Source organism: Epargyreus clarus, unplaced genomic scaffold (genome assembly GCF_041222505.1).
Source record: "Epargyreus clarus isolate Ecla_fem2 unplaced genomic scaffold, WU_Ecla_fem_2.2 ptg000024l, whole genome shotgun sequence".
NCBI lineage: Eukaryota > Metazoa > Arthropoda > Insecta > Lepidoptera > Hesperiidae > Epargyreus > Epargyreus clarus.
Window position 1 is genome coordinate 8,220,822 of NW_027332231.1, and position 16,363 is coordinate 8,237,184.

Sequence of the window (16,363 nt, forward strand, 5' to 3'; positions counted from 1 at the left end):
CATTGATATCAGGATGTGCTATGACTATTCATAAGTCTCAAGGAGGTACATATGACGAGGTGGTCTATGAGTACAGTAAAAATCATTCTATTCCATTACTTTACGTAGCTTTAACACGAGTAACAAGTCTTGAAGGGTTGTTTATATGTAACAGTCAGGATAATTTAAGATTTTATCATGGAAGAAGAGTAGATCCATCAGTTTCAAGTTTACAGCTAGAATTTAAAAGATTATCTCTAAACAAACTTACTACATTGCAAGAACTGATCACTGAATTTATAAACTCCAGAAATAAATTAACCATTTATACTTTAAACTGCCAAAGTCTCAGAAAACATACTACTGATTTACAAGATTCTATTTGTCAAAGGAGTAACTTTTTATTACTAACTGAAACATGGCTTCCTGCAGATGAATCAGTTGACTTACCTAATTTTCAGTGTATAGCTAAATTTAAGAGACAAAATGTTACAGCCGCTGGAGTTGCCATTTATAAAAACAACAATGCTTCACATATTACTACATTCAACATGGATTTAGTAATTCAAAATGCTACAGAAGTTCATGTCTCCCAAACATCTATTGGCGATATGTGTGCTTCACATGTTAAACTAGAAGATGGAAGTGAATTGATGATGATTGTTGTGTACATTTCTCCTAATAAAAAAATAAATGACATCATTTAATTTTTACACGAGAGATTATTTCCGTACAGTCACAAAGGTTCAATAACTTTCAAAACCAATAAAGACAAACTACCATTGATTTTAGCTGGGGATTTCAATGTAAATTTTGCAAAAGATGAATCAACGCCATTAATTACGTTTCTCCAAGAAGAATTTCAATTGCAAATTAATAACAATCCAAGAGAAGCTACCACCAGATACGGAACAACAATAGATGCTGTATTTATTAGATATCTTGATAATGTTATGTCCAATACTTTTGTAACATACTTCAGTTACCATCGACCAATTGTCACAGTAATACCGTCCTCAGAGGCAACATCGAATATAACTATTACCGAAGTCACTGATTAAACGAATTAAGTAGTCACGATTTGAAATAAATTCGTAAATTTTTGTAATGAAAATAAATTTTTATTCAATAAATAGTCATCGTTATCTGGAAAAAAATCGTAATATTTTATTTTATCATTATGACATATTTAGTTCCTATCACAATATGTTCTTTTCTGCATATTACTTTTACAAAATAATGTCGATGTTTCACATCTGCCAGGCGTCCCGTGACGGCTCACATTTTTTGTGTTACGAAACTGGTTTTCTAGTACTCAACCGCGAGCTAGTTGCCTAGATTCAGAAGATCACGACGTCATACAGTGTTCAGTATTCACAATGGCCTCATTCACATGCGAAAGGTTGTAAGGTTGACTACTTTGAAATCTAATATCCATAACTAACACTACACTTCTAAGTTACACGTCTTAAACAAGTATTATAAATAATAAATGTCTGACGCATCCACCTCTGCTTTTTAAAGTTATTTGCGTTTAAGAATTATCATTTGCTTAGGCTTTTATAGATTTTGAAGGTGGTAGAACCCTTTGTGGTTCAACTCCGGCGGCACCACCGCCACAGCTATTTGTACCTAATAACAGCAGTGTTAGGCGCTACTGTGTTCCGTTTTGAAGGGTGTGGTAAGGGAGACAGACTTTTCCGTGGCGTTCCAGCCTAGTCCTCAGGGGTAGCGGCGCATCTGTGGCCAACCTCAGGTAGGTATATCTAATCTGGGGTTGAGTACAGATGTCCATGGGGTGCAGTAGCCACTTACCATCAGGTGGACTGCATGCTCGTCTGCTACTCCTATGTTATAAAAAAAATACATTGTGAAGAAACCTACACGATTGAGAGTTCTTAAAAAAAAGTTCTCAATCAATTCACACTTAGCCAGCACTCTGGACTGTAGCTTAAAGCAGTTCAAATTCAAGCAACAAACAAAAAAATTCTTAAATGCGATCACAGCCAAAAAAGTTTTTAAATGTAAAATAATCCGCACTTGTTCAGCTTAGTGGATTATGAACTAATCCTTCTCGGACTTGAGACTAATCATCCTCAGTAAAAGGGCAGTAAAGGATTTACGATGATTATAATGTGTGTTATATCTATACATATAAATTTACGAATGTATATACATATGCAAGTAAATGTTTTATAACTAGAAGCACTGGAAAGTAGTCAATAGCCAGTTAATCATGTCAAACAAGCAAACGTTTATTACTTATTATGAGCAACTGCTTTCTAAGAAACATTTCTAACGATTTAGTTGAAATTTATATATAATTAATATTATATCTTATGTAGACAGGTACAGACAATTAGTTGCATATTTTATTATTTTATTTCCCTTTCACGGATTACGTATTACAAACAAAGTTTTAAAAACACTAGTGGTACCCGCGGCTTCGCCCGCATTTTAAAGAAATAATATGACATACATAAAAAGGAAAATTTGTACCTGCATTGGAATGACAGTGGTGCCATCTATCTAAAATTGGTCTTACCACCTCCCAAACCCTCGTGGGCTCTTGGACAACAACTTTGCTAAAGATCATCATTTGATCAAATGCATAGTTTCCGATTCTATAACTACTTACGAATTAAAAATTAATTAAAAAAGCCTTTTCCCACGGACTAAATTGTGAATCTAAACCATTCTCCCCTTGAACACACACAACAAATTTCATCAAAATCAGTCCAGTCGTTTAGGAGGAGTTCAGTTACATACACATGCACATAAGAAATATATAATATCAAGATTATAATCTAAGTTGCTGATTTATGAAATTTAATTTGGGTCTGCTCAAAATACTTTGGACTTGAATACCAATACATTATCAGTACATTAAGAGTACAGCCTTATCCTAGGGAGTTATAAGGAAACATGTGTTTAGAGGTAGAATCTTTTAGAAATTCAAATACGCGCGGATAGAGCCTAACGTTGAACTTGTATTATAAAATTAATAGAAAGTTCATGTACCTATTATTTAGCGTCATTATTTATAGTTTGTGTACAAAAGTAGATAAATAGAGAAAGTAACTATCCGATCAATGCATTTCCTCAAATTGATAGCGGAAATAGCTCGTTCATCCCATATGACTTAACGGTACTCTTTGAAAATCAATCACGCAGAACGAGATAGTGTGAAAACTGGGGCCATTGTAGCAATGGGATAGGCTAGGATGGGCCCGTGGGAAGAGGACGTGGATAGCATTCCACAGTGTGTTGTAACATACCTATACCTACTCGTTGTAACAACAGGTGTAATAATATTTAGAGAATGAATGTTATAAAATTGTGATGTCACTGCATCTAGATTTCAAAAACGCTTTATCATATATCTATATCATCAACTTATTATCATCTGCATCATCAATCCATTATTTTCTCACTGCAAGGCACCGCTATCCTGTCAGAATGAAAAAGATTAGGTCATAGTCCACTGCGCTAGCAATAGTGGACTGGTAAAGTTCACATTCACATTTAAGAACAATTTTGCTCTCAGGAACACAGATCTCCTCACCATGTTTTCCTTTACCTACATTAAAAAAATGATAATGAATTTCTAAGACACATAACTTTTAAAAATTACAAGTGCAAGCCATGTATTTGAACCTCCGACCCCTTGATTGAAAGGCCGCGTTTCTACCACTCCTACCACAAGTGTTTCTTTGGTTGAAAAATGACTTGATTACTTCGATATGTGTGTAATACATATGCGTGGCAACAAATTCCTGAAAAAAAATCTTGTCATCCTGAGAAAATAATAATAAAATGTTAACTTCTGATATAAGTGTATTTTTAATACACTTGCTACTAATTTAGCAACTAATCTGATAAATACTAATATATACCTACTATGTATGTGGGTACAGTAAAGGGGTATAAACAAACGTTATTAAGTATTTGTGTTTGACCAAATTATATGTATACATTAAGCCAATACATAACATACATTATCCAATTTATGTACAATAATTTACAAGAAATGTATACATTGGAGATACCATTTCATCACATTTAGCTTTTATTTCACCCTGAGTAATACATAGATAAGCCTAGATAACTTAATGTAGTTTGTGTGTCCACTGTCCGACAAACAAATTATTTACTTAAACGACACAAAAAGTATTTGCTACCCTTGATTAGAGTATAAGAGTAATATTCGTCACATGAATCGACCAATGTAATCTACATTATGCCAGTTAAAAAATACTTTAATTATATTGAAACATATATACCGACTTTACATAACTATGTATATAAATAAATAACTCGATAATTACTACATCGTACATACCAATGACATATTTGTTTAGTCATTCATTTTGCTTCATTACAATATACATAGTTAAAAGCGATAATCATAAGTTCCCTATTAAGATACTTAAGAGAGAAAGATAATATTATGATCATTCAAAAATAACGTGATATTATAGCGCATAGACAATATACAGCACCTCTTAGTACAGTGGTAGCCATCCTGTTTTCGCTCACAAGACTCCAGGTTCTATCTAGGTGGACATCGTAATCATGGATTTAAATTTATATATTATTTCTTTTTACTTTTTACTAATTTACCTGTTCGCCTTAGTCCGTGTCCATGCACCCATGTCAGAGAGCCTGGTATGTGCTTAAGAGTGCAATATTATTCATTTCATCATCATCATCATCAACCCCTTACTGTCCCACTGCAGGGCACGGGTCTCCTCTCAGAATGAGAAGGATTAGGCCATAGTCCACCGTACTGGCCAAGTGCGTATTGGTAGACTTCACATACCTTTAAGATTTTTTTTATATAAATCTCTCAGGTATGCAGGTTTCCTCACGATGTTTTCCTTCACCGTTTAAGCAAGTGATAATTAATTTCTAATACGCACATAAATTTGAAAATCAGAGGTGCGTGCCTGGGATTTGAACCTCGGACCCCTCGATCGAGAGGCCGCGTTTCTTAACCACTAGGCTATCACTGCTTTTTTGTATATTATTTATTTATCATATTATTTATTTAATTAAGTGAAAACTGCAATCTTATTGTCATTGTCATAAATAATGAAGTTAATATTTTACATTGTAAGATTTTAATTACTTATTGTCTTATCATTAGGTGTGTTAATAAATGAAATATTTATGATATAATGTACCTAGAATACTATAGAATAGAATGTAATGTTTTGTTACCAATAGATGTAGAGTTTTTACGCAGTTAAATATGTATTTAGCTAGATATTACTTGGAAGTCTCAAATCGTATATAAAACTATTCTGTGTGTTAAATAATTAATTAATTTCTTATAATTAAAAGATCTAGCTTTGAATAACACAGAATAGATAAAACTACTCGAAATATTTTGTAACCTGGATGACATAGATCGCTGAGATTAATATAATAGCATAGTTTAATCTTTTTTCGAAATTAAACTGATAATCATGTTGGCCTCGAACGTGATAATGAACTAGGCACTTGTTTTATTTACACTCTTTTACACTAGACGCTTCCTGTTGTCTAGAATAATAATGTCAAAGTCAAGAAAAATAATAAATAATCTGCATAGACTGTAAATACAGTCTATGCAGATTATTGCAGTTGTTAGTAAAAACATAATTAGCTAAGCAGTTGTCTAGTAATAAGAGATTTAGTTAGTTTGTTTGTGTTGAGTTTTACCTCTGAGTTGAGTTTAAATTGTTGGTTTTGAATACTATCAATTCTACTATTTATACAGCAACTTGTGTATGCTATAAATTGTTATATGGCTTTACAGTGCGCATTTAGATTCTGTTCTTGGATACGAAAAGCTGGAACTGCAACAGTTTTGCAAAACAAACCTAAGGTAACTATAAGAATGTTTATATGTGTCACTAAAAGCTGATACCTACTGGAAAGTGCCTCTGGAAGCTGTATGTCACAAATTATAATGTTCATATTCTAAAACGAGCTTTTGCCCGCGGCTTCGCTCGCGTTACGAAGTAATATTTTCATCCCCTATTTTATCCTCTTGGGGGTAGAATTTATCAAAATCCTTTCTTAGCGGATGCCTACGTCATAACATCTACCTGCATGCCAAATTTCAGCCCGATCCGTCCAGCGGTTTGGGCTGTGCCTTGATAGATCACTATGTCAGTCAGTCACCTTTGAGTTATATAAATTTTGATCGTTCTTCCATTCAATATTTTACTATTATGTAGGTATTAGGTAGTAGTAAGTATTAAGCGTTGCTGAAGCATGCGATAAGGAAGAGCCAGTTAGACGATATCTTATGAAACAATCCTCAAGAGTTACATCTGTGACCGATCACATAATCATTATTAAATCATAACGCTTTAGTATTAGGAAAAAAACATAGGATAGTCATTTTAATAATTATTGGATTTAAATTGGTTTCGAAAAACATAAATCATATAGAGACATATTTTTTTATAATAATATAGGAGTAGCAGACGAGCATACAGTCCACCTGATGGTAAGTGGCTACTGCCGCCCATGGACATCTGTAATCAACTCCAGATAGGATAAGATATTCATACCTGAGGTTGGCCGCAGATGCGCCGCTACCCCTGAGGACTAAGCTGGAACGCCTCGAAAAAGTATGTCTCCCTTACCACACCCTTCAAAACAGAACAAAGCAGCGCCTAACACTGCTATTATTAGGCAGAAATAGGTGTAGCGGTGGTGCCGACGGAGTCGCACCACATAGGGTTCTCTCAATGCTCTAATTAGTTTGGTTTACTCTAATTGAGTAACATATATATGTTTTTAATTACCAAAGCGTCTATTTAAAACCCCGATAAAAAGCGGACAAGCCGTCTGCATTTAGTTAGAACATTTCCGCTAGTAGGTACATATAATAGCACGTGCTTGCATTAACAGCATGCGTGCAGTTGCATAATGCATGCGTCACACTGGCGCCGCCTATCGTTAGTAAACATTCCAATATGGGTAGCGACCTGTTCACGTGTAAATTAATAACATACTGATTAAGATGCATTTAAATTTAGAATTGTTGTGTATGGAATAATAAGGTGATACTTGTATTTTTAAAATTAGAACTTTTACTTTATAGTTTAATGTGCGAATTCTTTTAAAGTGAAGCACTCGAAACAAAAGTAGATTTTTAGGTCGATTCTTTAGTTCAACGGCTAATTCGTCGAACTGGTGAGTGTTTCTAGCCCAGCTTTAGTTTAGTTTAGTATTTATACTCAGTTGAACTACATGACGTCAAAAAAAATTCTGTAGGACTCAATTTTAAAATGAATTATGAATTTGAGTTTCAATAACTAATTATAATAATATACTTAGCGTGACCTAGGATTTTCTGAACGCGTCGTCTAAAAATATGAGTAACACACCTTTCAGACTAGAAACCACCAGCGCTTAATAATCGTGTAGGTATTAAGGCAGTATTAGGTGTTCGGTGATGCATGACAGAGTAAACCCAGGAGGAAGTATATCATCTTCAAAGTGTGATACGTAAATCTAGAATAGCTTAATCGTTTTCTTGTATTTTTATGAATAACAAAAATAACCTGAAGTTAGTTCTTCTTAATTTTTATCACCATTAGGTATATCCCCGTTTATAATTTCCTTGTGCTTCAAATATAAGGATAAAGTAAGTACTTAATTAGAAATCTCGGTACAAAACATAATCGATAATAACCTGGCTCGGTACGTCATATTTCACAAGCGGTAATCAGTAGTCATGGAAGTAATTCCGGCATTTCACTTTATTAATCGTGTAAAACTACGGCCGTTATTAAAATTCAATCTATCTATTTTTACCTACCGAAGATTGAAATTTGAATCTAGAAACGACGTTTAATATCTTGTAGAATAAATTTGTAGAAGAATAATTAGCTAACTTCATGATTAATTCATTTAATTTATGATGATGTGCATGACATATTAAATAATACATGAAGACTCCGTTTCTTGTGTATGTGTACAATAAAATGGAACATATACACAGCAATATATACATATTTCAATTAATTATAAATATTAATTACCGCAAAATTACGAATGAATACTTCAATAGGTTTTGAAACTAAATATATTAAGCATGTAAATAACCACCACGAGTTATTTTAAAACTTCCTTCAAGTCCATCACTACACAGCACTCACGCTATCCTTTCAAGTTGGGCCCTCATATTACCTTACCTCATAGTACCTTATAGTTAAACGAACTAATTATAATGTACCCGATTTTTTCAAATTTAAATGCATGCATGCGTATAAAAGTTAGAAAAATAAGTTACATGTCACATGTCTTATTATCATCTTTTTTTCCTGTTAATATGTCGATTGGTAATATTGTCTGTCGACATTCTTCATAACGTATTTATATCAGTATGTTAGTTATCACATAATGCAACGCATACAGCTATATATTTGTTGAATTGTAACGTACAAAGAGATATGTTACTTCCCAGCGATTCTCAACTTACTTGAGCTTTTCCGCACGCCCTCTACGCGCCGTAGCAAATCGTAGCACAATAAGTCCAACTAAACCACAGGCACTCAAAGTTCGGGCCACCTCACCGGTTCAACACGGCTTCACTACTGGACATCCGAATCCAAATTGTGGACATTTCTACATCATAATTCAGTTAAATCACATACAGGGGGGAGTGACAATGGGAGAGCATCGATGTGAGCGAATCACACCAACGACACGCATCGCTAATTTTCCATAGCGACCTGACGCCGGTGACCGGGCCGAAATCATCGGCCATCTATCGTAACTACAAACTCTCATGATCGCTATTATTATAATATCATAGACTGAATCACTAATTCCTTGCCAACGAATTGAGTTTGGTTTTAACATAGATTAGTAAAGATAACTCACTCCTAACAAGAAAATGTACCCAGTTTTGAGAATTGAAATAATTACATAAAAAAGTTTTGCCACGATTCCGTGCTAAAATGTTCCTAAAATATTTGAAATAATTATTTATTTATTACGTAAATTACGCAGTGTTAGTTATTTATTCGTTATTCATTCATTATATCTCTAAAAATGTTTTATTTGCCAAGAATTCAAAAAAAGAACTTACTAAAATAAGCCGTTTGTAGCTTCATTCAATTTCAAGGCGGCGAAGTATCTTTACTAATCTATGGGTTTTAACTACTAGTGTGGTTTTAAAGCTTATCTAATGAAAATCATCTCATAAACACTTAATTTTTGGAAATAATGTTATATGTTATCTAAAAATACACATCGTAAGAAAATCTGTATGACTGCTACTATACAATCGTCTCACATTACCTACTTGCGCTAGCTAGTAAAATGATTATACTTAAAAGTGCCTGAGTACTAAGTAATTCCGCGCAAATAATACAAATTATAAAGTTGAAGCACTTTGTAAATGCAAACATCTTTATCCATATAATTCCGCTGAAATACCAAAAAAACATTATGCGGATAACAAATCTATCAAAACATAAAAAGTAGGGCATATAGTTTAATAAGTAATTGGTAAATACAGTAAAATCAAGTATAGCGTCGCATTCAGTGACCCCAAACCGCGCTTTTCCGGAAGCGGCGCACAATGACGCGGCGCGCGTTATTTCAAAATGGCGGGAACCAACCGCCATGTTGCTACAAATCCACAGATTCACTCTGTTAAATAAGGGCTTACTAAACCTTTTTAATTTAATTATCTTACTTGATTTTTTTTATAATATAGGAGTAGCATACGAGCACCTGATGGTAAGTGGCTTCTGCCGCCATTGGACATCTGTAATCAACCCCAGATAGGATTAGATATTGCTACCTGAGGTCAGCCACAGATGCGCCGCTACCCCTGAGGACAAAGCTGGAACGCCTCGGTAAAGTCTGTCTCCTTTACCACACTTTTCAAACCGGAACACAGCAGCGCTGTGCACGCAGCAATTCTGCTGTTATTAGGTAGAAATAGGTGTGGCGGTGGTGCCGTCGGAGTCGAACCACAAAAGGGTCTACCACCTTCAAAGTTCTTGATTATTAAAATTATAACTTTTGATTATTACTTACCATCTAAAAGTAACAAAATTTGAAACGAACTAAATGCTTTTTTTATTTTGTATTTTGTATACTCCATACTTAATGATCAAGTAAAAAGTTTATTTCCTACGTTATGGGATGTAAGTCCAATAAAATACTAAAATTCATTAAATATTTTTTATATCAAACCAAGAGTTCCATACATATTTCTCATCATCTGCCTTGACAACCTTTACTGCCGTAATTTCCCTTCTTTCTTTTTTATCACAACTTCGGTCAATTTATATATGGCCAGTAAGAATTTTCAGTTGTACGATTAATTTTTTTACAGTATTATTATAAAGATGAAATAAAATAAATGTAACCTCATAACCGCATGCACCATTTTTAGACATCATAAAAAATTATCATGTGTGAAACGGCCCTAACCAAGACACCATAATTACAAACACTAATGAATTAACTATGATCATATTGTTTTATCCCATGACCTTGGGCGGGGTTACCTCGTATGACCATCGCTCATCGCAGATACAAAACGACGATTGCGGGTCGTCACATCGGTTCAGAGATTTCGCTCAATGAATTACCCATTAAAATAATACAACATAATTATTATAATGGGAAATGGACCTTCCTGTAACGTTATCAGTTGTCAAAAGGTTATCTGCATAATGTGAACATGTAAGAGAAAAGGCCGATTGAATACACTTTGCACATGTCGTCAACTCTTTATTGTCCCACTGGGCACAGGTCTCCTCTCAGAGTGAGACGAGTTTAGTCCATAGTGGACTATGGACTATGCGGTGGACCGCACTGGTTAAAATGACTGGCGAATTGACAATATTTTTAAGAAATCAGTCTTGTAGATGCCCTCGGGATGTTTTCTTCACCGTTAAACCAAGTGATAGTTCATTTCTAATACGCATATAACTTAAAAAATAAAAGGTACATGCCATGTAATCCCTAATTTCGAACCTCGGACCTTAGGTTGAATAGCCGAGTTTCAATCTAGGCTTTTCCGATTATCTTCCTCGGGTCTTCATTCCACATAGAAGAAGGCGTTTTAACATTTTCGTAGTGGACCCCTTAGCACATTTATTTTGCTTTACCATACATCAGTATTTGGTAAAATATTAGTAAATTAGCTACATACAAAGGATCACTTTGTCGACGACTATGACTCGTGTACAAAACTTCGCAGACCAATGGCTTAGAAACACTGACCTTGACTTCCTAGTAGGTGACTACAATATACTTAAGACCGCCATCTCCGACATGGGCGTTTAAATTGAAGGTGATAGAACCATTTGTGGTACGACTCCGGTGGCACAACCGCCATATCTATTTCTGCCTCATAACAGCAGCGTTAAGCGTTGCTGTGTTCTGGTTTGAAGGGTGTGTATGGGAGACATACTTTTAAGAGGCGTACCAGCTTAGTCCTGAGGGGTACCGGCGGACCTGGGGCCGACCTCAGGTAGGAATATCTATCTAGGAATATCTGGGGTTGATTACAGATAACCATGGGGGGCAGTAGCCACTTACCATCAGGTGGACTGCATGCTTGTCTGCTACTCCTAAAACATAAAAAAATTATAAAATAACTTAAGAAAAGGCGGTCACATTTTTTCCTATACGAATCAGATATATTCTCTTTAGTAGGCGACCGTATGAATGTAACGTTCAAAACAAATAAACGTGCCACGATAACTTATCTTCATTGATAAAAGTTTCGTAATTAGCAACAGCTAATTACGTCATATGGATACAGAAGATGTTTGTTTGAAAATACAAATAAACGATACTAGACGAAAATATACTACAAATATACAAAATTTCTTTTCAATAGTAACAAACATTTTTTTCCTTGTGATTATATAGAAAAATCAAGTGTATATCTATTACGGTTCAAGGCCCTGTAACAGACGGACAGACAGCGGAGTCTTAGTAATAGGGTTCCGTTTTCACCCTTTTTTGTACGGAACCCTAAAAATGACATCAAAGCATTTTGATAAAGAGTATTAAATAGGTAATCAATATCTTTTTCACTAATAATTATTTCGAAATGTCTTATGTGTTTTTCTAAAAATTTAGACATGTTTTAAAATTATGAATAACAAAGTAAACATTTACTTATTTTTAAATTTTATCTAAGTGCAACTCACATGTAGCTAAATAAATAGAACGAGGTCAATACTGATAATGTGCAATAATATCAATTGTTTTTAAACGTATTATCTTAATGTGGCGCGTGAGCATACCTTTTTTTGTAATATAGGAGTAGCAGACGAGCATGCAGTCCACCTGATGGAAAGTAATTAAACCCAGATAGGATTAGATATTCTTACCTGAGGTCAGCCACAGATGTGCTGCAACCCCTGAGGTCTAAGCTGGAACGCCTCGGAAAAGTCTGTCTCCCTTACCACACCCTTCAAACCGGAACACTGCAGCGCCTAACACTGCTGTTATGAGGTAGAAATAGGTGTGGCGGTGGTGCCGCTGGAGTCGAATTACAAAAGTTTCTACCACCTTCAGTATCACCTGCGTATCTGGCTATATTTGCAGAATATAAACGCCACTTAAATACTTCAAAATGTAACAACTGTATTATAGACAAAAGATGTTTCTAATTCACTAATCATTAGGCATATAATCGTCTCTACTATGTATTTCTATTAAATGTTCATGAGAATACGATATTTACCTGCATAGAAATCATTATATATTACTGACATTATAATTAAGTTTGTTATGTAATCACCACTTAAAGGGGAAATCGGTAAATCATATGTGCTAAAGAATACTTCATAGTATGCTACTTGCGCTTGTAGTATGCATTTCAACTTGATATTTTAATTCAAGGAAGCCATTAAATGGCTTAAACGGCTGACAATTCTGTCAGCCATGTAATGGCAGTCATGGTGTACTTTACGCGGAACAATGCCGACATGCGCAGTTAATTGGTGCAATAACACGAAATCCAAGAAAAAGTGCAGAGAAATATCGTTTCATTCGTAAATGGTCTAAAAACATTTTTTTTAAATATTTATCAAACACCAAGATAGCTAACAGTGACAATTCAATTGTCAAAACTGGACATTTTCTTGTTAGGAGCGAGTAATCTTTACTAATCTATGGTAATAGGTACATGTGTTAGAATGCCAATCATACTGAAGGTCGTTTGTGCAGAGCCTTGGGCTGAAGGCTGGCCTGAATATTTAGTATTTATCTATTTAGCAAAGCATAATGTACTATTTTTTCTATTAAATTTGGGTAGTAACAATTGCTATCATAGCATAGGTCCACGAAGATAAGATTAACGTCGTTAAAAACTAGTAATAAAGAAATCCTAAAGAAAAATTATGTAGTTATCTTTAATTTCTAATCTTTCTATGTATGACGTAATTCGTATAAATTATATATTATATGGCATTTTGTTGATTATGTTAAATATCTCGCACGTCGAGTCTTATTAAAATGAAATTTATAAAGGTTTTGCAAAAAAATATTTATGTAGAGTTTTGTGTGGAAATAATTTATACTTTAACTTACTTAAGCATAAGTGTCACAAAATAACAGAAAACAAAATAAAACATTTATGATAATGACTTTACTTAAAATATTGGCTTGTAACATAGATTAATAAAGATTATTCACTCCTAACAAGAAAATGTACCCAGTTTTGAGAATTGAAATTGTTGCGTAAAAAAGTTTTGCCACGTCTCCGTGCTAAAATGTCCCTAAAATATTTGAAATAATCATTTATTTCTTATGTAAATTACGCAGTATTAGTTATTTATTCGTAATTTTTCTCTAAAAATGTTTTTATTTGTCAAGAATTAAAAAAAAGAACTTACTAATGAGCCGTTTGTGGCTTCATTCAATTTCAAGGCGGCGAAGTATCTTTACCAATCTATGGCTTGTAATAACATAAATAGTGGAAACATGTACTCGTATCATACGAGCGCAAACCAAGAGCGAGGAAATCTGTCACATACTTACATGTTACATTATTATGTTGTATATTTTATGTATAACAATAACTTCTCATTTATAACTACATATATTATTCCTTAATAGTCGATAATTTCTAACTACTAAGACTATAAAGTTAATAGAACCACAGATTAATAAATAGTTACTACGTAGAACTTAGTAACACACCGTTTAGCAAGTGATAATTAATTTCTAATACGCACATAACTGAAAAATCAGAGGTGCGTGCCTGGGATATGAACCTCCTATAACACCTTAAACATTTAATAATTTGTCTTTACTTGAGTGGTGCAGTACCTTCGTTACACGTCTTGACACAAGTGCATTTTTCTAGAAATATTATCTCCTACTTTCGGGTCCGAAATGTGTAAATCACACATTTTTAAAATATAATACCTACTGATTAAGTACAAGTATTAGTCATCATATAAAAAATTGGAAGGATACAATAGGTAATAAACTTAATTTCGATTCACGTGATTTTTAAAATCTAAAATTAGAGTATTCAGGAAATAAAGACAAGTCACGTACGTGATGAAGTTTAACTTGATAAAATCGTAATTTACCTTTAAATTGTATTTTTTTTACGTTTACCTTGACTACGTGCAATGGCTTTGAAATTTAACGAGTTTAAAAATACCTGAACTTCCAAAAAAGTATACTTACCTACTTCCATCTAGGTACCTACATATTTAAATTGATTGCGCGTGTTGGCAAGATAATTTAAATTCAATTAAATTGCTTAATTTCAGTAAAACAATAAAATTGTAATTTAATAGCATTTTACAAGTAATTAAAAAATGAAAAGCAGTAAATAATTTTAATTAATGTATTGAAAATGATTGAAAATAGAAAAACTCGTTTATTTTTATTACAATGGCACTTAACTACTCACAGTGTAATTAATAAGTAGCTAATGGAATAATTACAAAGCATTTATAAATTTAATTGCAATTAATTTCGTCATATTATACAATGGCAGTGTTATGTCTCTTTAAGATGTCTACAAATGTAATATTACACATATCTTTTAATATAATAATTCAATAGATAATATCAAAAAGCACGCAGTGCGTTCCCAATTTCCGGCAACGCACCCATTTATTTATATTACTTAAGGCATCATTCAGGCAATCGTATTAAATTAGAAAATATTCACTAGCTTTTATAGCAAAGATAAACAGCGCCTACATACCTGAAAGTTCTTTGGAACTCAAAAGTATGTGAAGTCCAGAAATCCGCCCATGAGCGGCGTGGTAGATTATGGACAGAACAAAGTAACAGCTGTGTAACTTCAAAGAGTTGACAACGACAATATATTAAAATAGAAGTCACAAATAAATCGCTATAAGAAATGATTTTGCAATAACCTTTCTATTTCGAAACCATTAAATGTAATTTTACATAAGCTCTACACTCATTTATTGTAAATTATAAATGTAAATTCCAAAAAAGATATTATGTCTATATTTCTTTATGAGATTGGTACTATTCAGTAGCTATAAGAAACCATCAAAGTACAGTGTAGTTAAAACGAACTTATCAGATAATAAAACTTGTTTAATGTAGAGGCAAATGGTATTGCAGATACTGGTGCCTTGATCTTGACCTCGGAAATGTATTTGCACGGTTCACGCGCGTGATTCCAGACTAGATATTTACCATTGATATTGTGTTCGTGTATTTGCTATGACACTTGATAAAGACTAAATATCTTTAAGCTAAGTATATGTAAAATTGTATCTTCTTATATATAAAATTCTCGTGTCACAATGTTAGTTACCGTACCTACCCCTCCGCAACGGCTTTACCGATTTTCACCAAATTTTATATGCATATTCAGTAGGTCTGAGAATCGGCTACTATATATTTTTCATACCCCTAAGTGATAAGGGTTGTTCACCCTTAAATTTTTTTTTATTTATATGGCAACACAACGTTTACCGGGTCCGCTAGTATTCTTATAAAAGCATACATGCAAATATGATTTTTTTTAAAAATATTCTTTACGTATTAGCTTAAACATAGAGGATGTATTTTTATTGATTAGAATTAAAATTAATATTTTTATTTCAAGATCTTATCTCATCGGTTAAATTAGATGTAAGAACCAATAATATAGTTTCAGACTCGTCTGAAGTAATTTAGTAATTTACCTAAACGTCAAAGTAGTATGTTGTAATCCTATATTTAAATGTAAAAATCGTGAGCATATTCAAACTCACTAGGTCAACTGCATACAAATACATTTAAGAGTTGAACAATGTGTTTAACTTTAAAAAAAAAAACAATTAAATAGGTAGAGAAGAAATTATTTTCTTATTACATAGCAAACATGTACTTTTTTCCAATTATGTATATT

General features: G+C 33.4%; 1 protein-coding gene across 3 annotated transcripts in view; it reads right to left on the bottom strand.

The window, feature by feature from the left end:
• Positions 1-8,590, bottom strand: part of nompA (no mechanoreceptor potential A) — a 43,320-nt gene extending 34,730 nt beyond the window's left edge. For all 3 annotated transcript variants that reach the window (XM_073086307.1, XM_073086308.1, XM_073086306.1), the window contains exon 1: positions 8,465-8,590. The gene's annotated coding sequence lies outside the window, so the exon portion shown is untranslated. The remainder of the gene's footprint in view (positions 1-8,464) is intronic.
• Positions 8,591-16,363: the final 7,773 nt, after the last annotated feature.